The sequence below is a fragment of the Pecten maximus genome, chromosome 11, assembly GCF_902652985.1.
Source record: "Pecten maximus chromosome 11, xPecMax1.1, whole genome shotgun sequence".
Taxonomy (NCBI): domain Eukaryota; kingdom Metazoa; phylum Mollusca; class Bivalvia; order Pectinida; family Pectinidae; genus Pecten; species Pecten maximus.
The window spans coordinates 36,611,023-36,620,991 of record NC_047025.1 but is presented as its reverse complement, the minus strand read 5'-3'; the positions used below and the strand labels follow the sequence as shown (position 1 = coordinate 36,620,991).

At 36.8% G+C, this 9,969-nt stretch overlaps 1 long non-coding RNA gene across 2 annotated transcripts; it reads left to right on the top strand.

The window, feature by feature from the left end:
* The first annotated feature begins 2,839 nt into the window (after nt 1-2,839).
* On the top strand, nt 2,840-8,963 carry LOC117337909. Of its 2 annotated transcripts, none has more exons than XR_004534914.1 (5): nt 2,840-2,945; nt 4,563-4,703; nt 5,676-5,753; nt 7,773-7,911; nt 8,153-8,963. It is a non-coding gene; the product is annotated as an uncharacterized LOC117337909 (long non-coding RNA). The 2 variants fall into 2 exon arrangements; XR_004534915.1 differs by lacking the exon at nt 2,840-2,945 and adding an exon at nt 3,730-3,748.
* The last annotated feature ends 1,006 nt before the right edge of the window (nt 8,964-9,969 follow it).

Below are 9,969 nucleotides of genomic sequence, written 5' to 3'. Positions count from 1 at the left end.
ATAGGTATATCACTTACAAAGCCCTACAATTTTTTCACAAATTATTTACATTGACGTCAACAATGTGTTGTTATAAATGGTGCTTCTTTATCTCTTAAAACTTTGTATGCTGGAGTTCCCCAGGGGTCTATTCTGGGACCAATTCTATTCTTAGTTTTCATTAATGATATTGTTAATGAAATTACTTGCGATATTCGTATTTTTGCAGATGACACAACACTTTCCATTGTAGTAGATAATCCCATCGCCGACTCTGAACTTCTCTCTTCTGACATAACAAAAATTTCTAACTGGGCTAGTTCTTGGCTTGTTACATTTAATCCTAACAAAACTGAATCATTGATTATTTCCAAAAAAACTTTACAAACCTTTTCATCCAACTCTATATATGCTTAACACCCCTATTTCTGAAGTTGAACACCACAAACACCTAGGTTTAAATTTTAGTAATGATGGAAGATGGGATGAACACGTTGATACAATAATTAATAAATCACAGTCAAAACTTGGAATTATGAGAAAACTAAAATTTTTATTAGATAGATCTTCTCTAGAAAAAATATTTATATCCTTTATAAGACCCTTAATTGAATACGGGGACGTGGTTTGGTCTAACATCCCACAAAACCTTTCAAATTTATTAGAAAATATCAATATTGAAGCCGCAAGAATCGTCACTGGCTCGACACGTCTAGTTAACACTGACAAACTTTTACGAGACGTAGGTTGGGATACACTTGAGACAAGACGTAGACACCATCGACTGATATTATTTCATAAAATGTATCATAGCCTAAGCCCTTCTTATTTGTCGAACCTTATTCCTCGTCTTACTGACCATCGCTATCAGACAAGACAGGCTAGAAATATACCTACGACTTGGCTGTAGCAGTCTCTCACAACACCTCTTTCTCAAAAATATTACTGATAATCCTCTTTGTCACTGCGGTGAAGTAGAATCTCCTGAACATTTCCTCTTTCATTGTCCTCAATATACTCGTATTAGAAGAGAAACAATACATACCCTCCCTTATAATGTTAACTTAAAGTCTGCTCTCTGTGGGGACAATACTCTTCTTCCAGATCAAAATGAAGACATATTCCTTACTGTTCAACGTTTTATTCTAGAAAGCAGACGCTTCTCAAATTGATATCGTATATCAAGAGCTCGATCGGGTGATTCTTGGAGCTTTATCTGTCTTTCAATGGCATCATATCTCTAAATATAATATATATATAACATGTTTATCATAATAATGTATTAAATAGAATATGCGCCAACATGTATCATGTACATACTGGTACTGACACAGTTGGGACATGGATTAAGATTTTGAATTATGATTTTCATTATTACCTAATTTTACTGGTTTAAACTTTGTATTAAACTTACCATATCCATGCTCTTTTGACTTACCGTCGCCTGTATATATTTTGCTATTTCTTTTATAAGGAGACGAATTAATATAAGCTTTAGGCTTGTTTTCGAATCCTTACATTCATGTAATGTGTACAACTTTGCTGTTTACAAAATAAAATACTGTTTAAACCAAATACTTCCAAGTAAAATGTTTTTTTTGTTTTTTTTTACCAAAGGCCCCCGATATACACCAGGAAATACTATATATATATATATATCAGGTCCATTCTCTTGTGAAAATATCGATTTCAGGTCCATTCTCTTGTGAAAATATCGATTTCAGGTCCATTATCGGTAATTCAACTGAGACGGTAGGCCCGTCCGAGAATCGCGAATGATTGAAAAATTAATTTGAAATACTTCTCGGTCAAATAAACCCCTAATATTGTACATATGATACAGTATGACATCGAAGAACATATAATTGGGTCCATTCTCACAAAATATATATAGTGGTATTTGGGTGAATTATATGTGTATTTGAATATATTTGAATATATTTGAGTGGATTTGAGTGTATTCGAGTATATTTGAGTGTATTTGAGTAAAAGGAAGCCGGTGTAACGTTGAAAATGGACCCCCCATGGAAAAATTTCAACGTTAAAAATGGAACCGGGACGCCGTGGAAAACGTCATCTCCTATGAAAATGAATTCCATCAGGTCTCTCTTTTTTCCACGTGTAGCCTGTTGAAAACGGAACCCGTTGAAAAGTGAGTCATATATTGTTGCTATGAATAACAGCACTGTTATAAGATACAAGTCTGTACACATTTAACAAGCAAAAAATATTGATCGATATTGATTAACAATTCGATCTTTGGTGACCCACATACCTTTGGTACGGGTTCCGTTTTCAACAGGGCCGTTTTCGTTTTTGCGGTCCAAACCGACGGACCAATTAGACCGGTGTTGTTCGTTTATGAAATAAAGACGGACCTGATGATTTTATATTGTTTTCAAACGAGCCTTGACAAAGACTCACAAGGCCTGTATTAACATTTGCATGTCCGTCAAGATACTGTACTGATATATGTTTGAAATGTTACATTTAAAAAACGAACAGGCCCCAGGTTAGCTGTTAATTAGGACGTTAATCGAAATAAACCAAAATATATTCGCATATTACAAAACTGCCTTTCTTAAACTATAGGATCTGCGATACGAGGATGATAATGAGTTTGCGGAAATCACCGTCAAGACTGATATCAAGTTTTAATTTAACGTCGGTACTCCAGTAGGCTACATGGTAAACAAACTTGATTTGATTTGTTTGAACATGTGTCGGAGTGAAATGAACTCTTGAAAATATTGAAATTTTGTTATGACAAGCATTGCTAGGGGTGAGGGTGACAAGCAACGCTTGTAAACGTAGAAAATTATACCGGCGCACCGTGCAACAGTGGAGGGCTGTGCTCTAAATCCGGATATATTTTGAAGTCGTGTTCTATTATTAGGAAATCTTATACACACATATTGATGACGTTTCACACATTCGGCTTTCCCCGGCGACCTCGAGTACATTGCGTAAGTATTGTGAATAGGCTGTTATTAGTGCATTAATCAGTTCTGAATAATTTTCCTACCCTTTGTGACATCAGTTGTTTCATTGTCGTTTAATAACACTGTATTATTTCAAAGTAATATAGCCTATATATAATAATTGACTAAAATAAAAATGTCTCAATGACCGACTGAGAGTCGCTTGCACCTGTCAGTACTGTGGCCAGTATTAAAACTAGCAGATATCGGGAAAGACAGGGACCATGGACCATAGGCACATACAAATCTTTAATGGCACATACAAATTTGAAATTCTTTCATTGATAAAAAAAAACCAAATGGCCCGCCCCTTGAGAATTTTAAACAGTGGTAGGTCCTAAGGGACCGATACACTGAACACTGGAAAAATAAGCATTTTATCTAATTGCATTAAGAATTCCAATTCTTTCATCAAGCCAACTGCACCGAAGTATTTATTATTATGTTTTGTATTGTTACACATTATATGGATAAATAGGCTTTCAGCCTGCGTCCATCATAGATACCTACATGTAGATCTAGCCCAACTTTCCTCTGGCCCTGTCTGGTGTCAGGGCCATAGGAAACTCGGGCTACCTAGATCCAGCCTTCCAAATTACTGATCTAGAGAGACAAAAGTAATTAACACACCCTTTCATAAAAGATAATTATTGTCATTGAATACATAAATGTGCATTTTTTTGTAATTCAATTCAACAACAAGGTGTCTCCAAAGTTCATCTGGCAAGATATTTCATCAAGTGTAGATGTTTTATCAGGTTGGGAAGTACCACAGGCATCGGCATCTGGTTAGTATTTATAGAAAAAAATGTAGGCGTAAGGGCATGTTTTTTTTCTAACCATGCCAACCAGCTGCAGATGCATGTGGACCCACTCCCCTATAGCTAAATGTCTAAAAAAAATCAGTATATGTGTAAGTTATAATTACTCACCTGTGTAGAAAAATGTGTAGTAAAACATGTCATGGATATCGAGGGGGATAACTCTTACAAAGTCTACTCAAACAAAGTTGGACATTCAAATGAAAATTCTTTATTCATTCTCTCTGGATGTAGCATTTTTATGGCAATGATGTTTATTTTCTCTGGAGGTGGCATTTTATGATAATGAATGGTTCATACCAAATTAAGACATGGTGTTTGGGTTAATATATCACAGAACACCACACTGCTATATTTAATTCATCTTTGGTTTCAGGAAGGTCAGTTAGCAAACCAAAACAAAAATGCAAAAAATGTCATTGTCCATCAGATCATATGATGTTCATGTCGTAAGAAGGTATACATTACTTCCTGTTTATTGTTAGATAGGTTAGCAGTTCTTAACAGTCCATACCGGTGGCATTGCTGTGGTCAGTAGGTCTCCTGCATCCTAAATTACCTGCCTTTTGTTCCTCTCTGTGTTTGTTGTGTTATCTGATGCCCTGGCCTGGACTTACTTGAGATATTAAGATGTTACCAAATAATAAAATTTTGTGTTTGTTTTGTAAAAGACTTTTTATGTGCCAAGAAAACCATTGATGCAGTGTGATTTTGGGACTCGACTTCACTATCTTTTCTTCTCTATAACTTTAATGAAATGTTGTTTTATGTTTGAAAACAGGGGATGATTTTGTGAGAAAAACACCTTAAGACTGATTATCATTGACATACTGTAAACATGTCTGACAGAGCCATTGACCCAAATCTACACACAGGACTCTGTAATATTTACATCAAACATTATGAAAAATGCATCACGGAGGTAAGATTTTATTTTAAATGTGATGTTGATATATATATATATATATATACATTGTATAGGATTCTGAACACAGATTTCACAGGCATGTACTGGTATTTATTAATTAGAGGTGAACTTAACTGATGACTTAATGTTATTTTGTGAAAAATGTAAGTTAATGTATAAGGACCAATTAAACTATATATGTAAATCCATTTTGTCACATATTAGTATCCAATGCATTTTAATGCAGTTTTTTTTTTTGTGTCATTACATACTTTATCTACCTCTACATCTATCTTTGATTAGAATAACTTATAAGTATTAAATGTAGGTTGACGATCAATAACTATCCCCAGTGTTAGTGGAGGTTTAATAACTGTCCCCAGTGTTAGTGGAGGATTAATAACTGTCCTCAGTGTTAGTGGAGGATTAATAACTGTCCTCAGTGTTAGTGGAGGATTAATAACTGTCCCCAGTGTTAGTGGAGGATTAATAAATGTCCTAAGTGTTAGTGGAGGATTAATAACTGTCCTCAGTGTTAGTGGAGGATTAATAACTGTCCTCAGTGTTAGTGGAGGATTAATAACTGTCCCCAGTGTTAGTGGAGGATTAATAACTGTCCTCAGTGTTAGTGGAGGATTAATAACTGTCCTCGGTGTTAGTGGAGGATTAATAACTGTCCCCAGTGTTAATGGAGGATTAATAACTGTCACTAGTGTTAGTGGAGGATTAATAACTGTCCTCGGTGTTAGTGGAGGATTAATAACTGTCCTCAGTGTTAGTGGAGGATTAATAACTGTCCTCAGTGTTAGTGGAGGATTAATAACTGTCCTCAGTGTTAGTGGAGGATTAATAACTGTCCTCGGTGTTAGTGGAGGATTAATAACTGTCCTCAGTGTTAGTGGAGGATTAATAACTGTCACAAGTATTAGTCGAGGATGGATAACTGTCCCTAGTGTTACTGGAGGATGTTTATAATATATCTTTCAGAATTCCTTCATGAAACGACTTATTCATGGGCCCTGTGATTTTTTAAAGGCAAAGATGTTGAGGTGCTTTGATGAGGAGGTAAGTCTAAATCCACGTTTGATATACCCATGTTTGAAGGATTGCGTTATGATAGGGCATTGTTTATGGTCTGTCTGTGAATAATTACTATTATACAAAATGTATATAGCTCTCCCAGATACATATTGTTCATATCTTGTATAGTTTTTAAGCACTAAAATAAAATAAAACCCTTTTTAATGAGTTTGAATTTCAGACATTTGATCCAAAGATCTTGTCTCAGTTAGTAAAATAGAATTTGTGTTGTGATAACATTTCCACACTTATCTTGTACAGAATATGATGGAACATGTTAATGAAATCATGAATTACAATGACATGGCTAACATACAAGGTCACAAAATAAAAGGTCAAGGCCACAGAATGCATGTATTTGTTGACATTCTGAGGAACAGTTGCACAGATTCAAACTAAATGCCATTGGACTAAAGGTCAATGTCACCAAGTTAATGGACAAGGTCATGATGAAAGACATCAACTTTTTTTTTTAACAAGTTCATGCTTTATTATGACATTCAGAATGGAAGGCACCCCCTGCAGGACTGGGGTTGGTTTCAGCACTGTCAGGACTGGGAATGGTTTCAGCAATGTCAGGACTGGGAATTGTTTCAGCAATGTCAGGACTGGGAATGGTTTCAGCACTGTCAATACTGGGGATGGTTTCAACAATGTCAGGACTGGGGATGGTTTCAACAATGTCAGTACTGGGGATGGTTTCAGCACTGTCAGGACTGGGGTTGGTTTCAACAATGTCAGGACTGGGGTTGGTTTCAACAATGTCAGGACTGGGAATGGTTTCAACAATGTCAGGACTGGGAATGGTTTCAACAATGTCAGGACTGGGGTTGGTTTCAACAATGTCAGGACTGGGGTTGGTTTCAACAATGTCAGGACTGGGAATGGTTTCAGCAATGACAGGACTGGGAATGGTTTCAACAATGTCAGGACTGGGTTTGGTTTCAACAATGTCAGGACTGGGGTTGGTTTCAGCAACGTCAGTACTGGGGATGGTTTCAGCAATGTCAGGACTGGGAATGGTTTCAGCACTGTCATGACTGGGGTTGGTTTCAGCAATGTCAGGACTGGGGTTGGTTTCAACAATGTCAGGACTGGGGTTGGTTTCAACAATGTCAGGACTGGGGTTGGTTTCAACAATGTCAGGACTGGGGTTGGTTTCAACAATGTAAGGACTGGGAATGGTTTAGCAGGACTCGGGTTGGTTTTGCTGGACTGGGGTTGGTTTCAACAATGTCAGGACTGGGAATGATTTCAGCAATGACAGGACTGGGAATGTTTTCAGCACTGTCAGTACTGGGGATGGTTTCAGCAACGTCAGTACTGGGGATGGTTTCAGCACTGTCAGGACTGGGGATGGTTTCAGCAATGACAGGACTGGGAATGGTTTCAGCAATGTCAGGACTGGGGATGATTTCAGCAATGTCAGGACTAGGAATGGTTTCAGCAATGACAGGACTGGGATTGGTTTCACAGGACTCGGGTTGGTTTTGCAGGACTCGGGTTGGTTTTGCAGGACTCGGGTTGGTTTCAGCAATGTCTTCTGTTCAGGGGAAATTTCAGGAATAAGATCTGCTGAATTCCAATGTGTGTTGATTGAACAAGGCCACTAAAAGTTGGAAATTAAGGATTTTCTTCGGTTAATGGGACATCCGAAAGAATTAATCTGCTGCTCCACTCTCAGCACTCATCTGTTTATCCTGTCATATCTTTCCTGTCTCCTCTGTCTTTCCTTGAAATCTGTCCCGATATGGTTGTACATGCTAGGGTGTTTCATCGTGATTTTCTGGGGCTCTCCAATGTAATCCGGGGTGATTGACATCTTTGTTTTATGATCTTGTCACAAAATTGTCCTGAACCAGTATTTTGTTCATGTCTATAAATGCTTGTATCAACCTTTTTCAAAGGTAATGAATATATAGCAATTACAGCAGTCAGTTTTAGTTTCAACATTCACATTTCTCCTTGTTTTAATTTCTCCCATTGTTATCCCTGTTTTTTCAGAGAATGGAAAAAAGTCGTGATAATAGGAAATTTCAAAAGAAACTCAGGAAAGAAAAGGAAGAGGAGCAAAAAGAACGACTTCGGAAAGCAGAAGAGTTAAAGAAAGCAGAGGAATTATCCTCATAAAGCTTGTTAAAAGGTATTTTACTGTCATTGTCAGGTGTCTTGTTTTCATTGATATTACCAAATACAAAACTCACGGACAGTAAAAGTCTACAGTTAAGTTGTTTAATATGGAGCATTCATCATTTCCACTTATACCCTTATAATGTTTTAGAATTTTTATGGTACAAGATATTTACTAGTTAAGTGAAGATTATTTACTGGGATGTTTGAGATAATAATTCAAACTCTAATTTGAATTTCAATTCATTTTACAGTTCTAGATTTGACAACTGGTTGGACACCATCAGCTAATAGTGACACCTGGTGGGATAACAATGTTAACTAGTGGTGACATCTGGTGGAATTATTAATTCATTTGGTAGCGACACCTGATGGGCTACAAATTCATTTATTTGCGATAGCTGGTGGAATACTTTATCTAATAATGGCAACACCTGGTGGTGCTACAATAACAATTAGTGGTGACACCTGGTGGGATTACAAATTCCATTTACAAGCAAAACCGGGCGGCACTATAAATTCATTTATTAGCAACACCCGGTGGGACTTTATATACACTATCATCTAGTGGTGACACCTGGTGGAGCTATGATATCAACTAGTGGTGACACCTGGTGGAGCTATGATATCAACTAGTGGTGACACCTGGTGGAGCTATGATATCAACTAGTGGTGACACCTGGTGGGGCTATGATATCAACTGGTGGTGACATCTGGTGGAGCTATGATATCAACTGGTGGTGACATCTGGTGGAGCTATGATATCAACTAGTGGTGACACCTGGTGGTGACACCTGATGGACTTACATATCAACTAGTTGTAGTACTTGTTGGGGCTTCAATATCAACTGGTTTTGACACCTCAGTAACCTGGTGCGACTTGAATTGGATGTGGAATCGCTTTACTTTTGTTATATTTGTGTTTCTCAGTGTAATGTTACGTGTGAATAAGAGAGTCTAATTGTAGTGTTTGAAGATTGTCTGGAGAAAGATATAATATAGATCATGTATGAACAATGAAGAAATATCAAATATTTTCAATAAATAAAAATGCTTTATAATTGATAATGAATTAATTTAGTATTGTTTTAGCCCACGATCATCAGATGGTGGGGTGTTCAAATCAACCTTGGTCTGTGATCCGAAATCTTTCTCAAATCTTGATCTCTTATGTAGGTTATGTTGGTCCCTCTATATCTACACTTTAGTTGCATGACTGTGATAAATGTTTGGAGGGATTGTAAAAACAAAATGATTGACAGTTTGCCATTTTGAATTTTGACAGTTGAAATTTGTTACTGTTTTTTTAAAGAGTCTTTCTTAATTTCTTTGATTTCCTTGGTCCATAGTTATGCATGTTAATTTTGAGATTGATTGGAAACAAAATGGTCTGTGATCCGAAATCTTTCTCAAATCTCGATCTCTTATGTAGGTTATGTTGGTCCCTCTATATCTACACTTTAGTTGCATGACTGTGATAAATGTTTGGAGGGATTGTAAAAACAAAATGATTGACAGTTTGCCATTTTGAATTTTGACAGTTGAAATTTGTTACTGTTTTTTTAAAGAGTCTTTCTTAATTTCTTTGATTTCCTTGGTCCATAGTTATGCATGTTAATTTTGAGATTGATTGGAAACAAAATGGTGGACATGTCATTTGCGGTTTCTTCTTTGCTGGTAGTTGTACATGTTTGATACTGAAGACCGAAAGTACAGTAATTGTTTCTATACGTCCCATATATCACGGGCCGGAGGCAATATGATTAAAAGACAAAAGAACCGATTAAGAAGTTTCAGTGTTGGACGCCAAAATCCCTCTTAGATCATTTGTTGTAATTGCTTGGTAAGAAATTTTCATTTGCCAACCATCTAATGAGCATGGTTTTTTTTAATTCGCCCTTTGTCTAGATCTGTTGTCTTCAGCCACAGTTCTGCTTGGTGTATTCAGTTACGAGCCTGTCCCGATTTCATCTGTAGGTTTCCTTTGGTCTCTAGTTGTGAATGTTCAATTTCAAGATTGATAAGACGTCCTCCCCTGTGTATTGTTAAACATCCTATCAACAATTTTGGC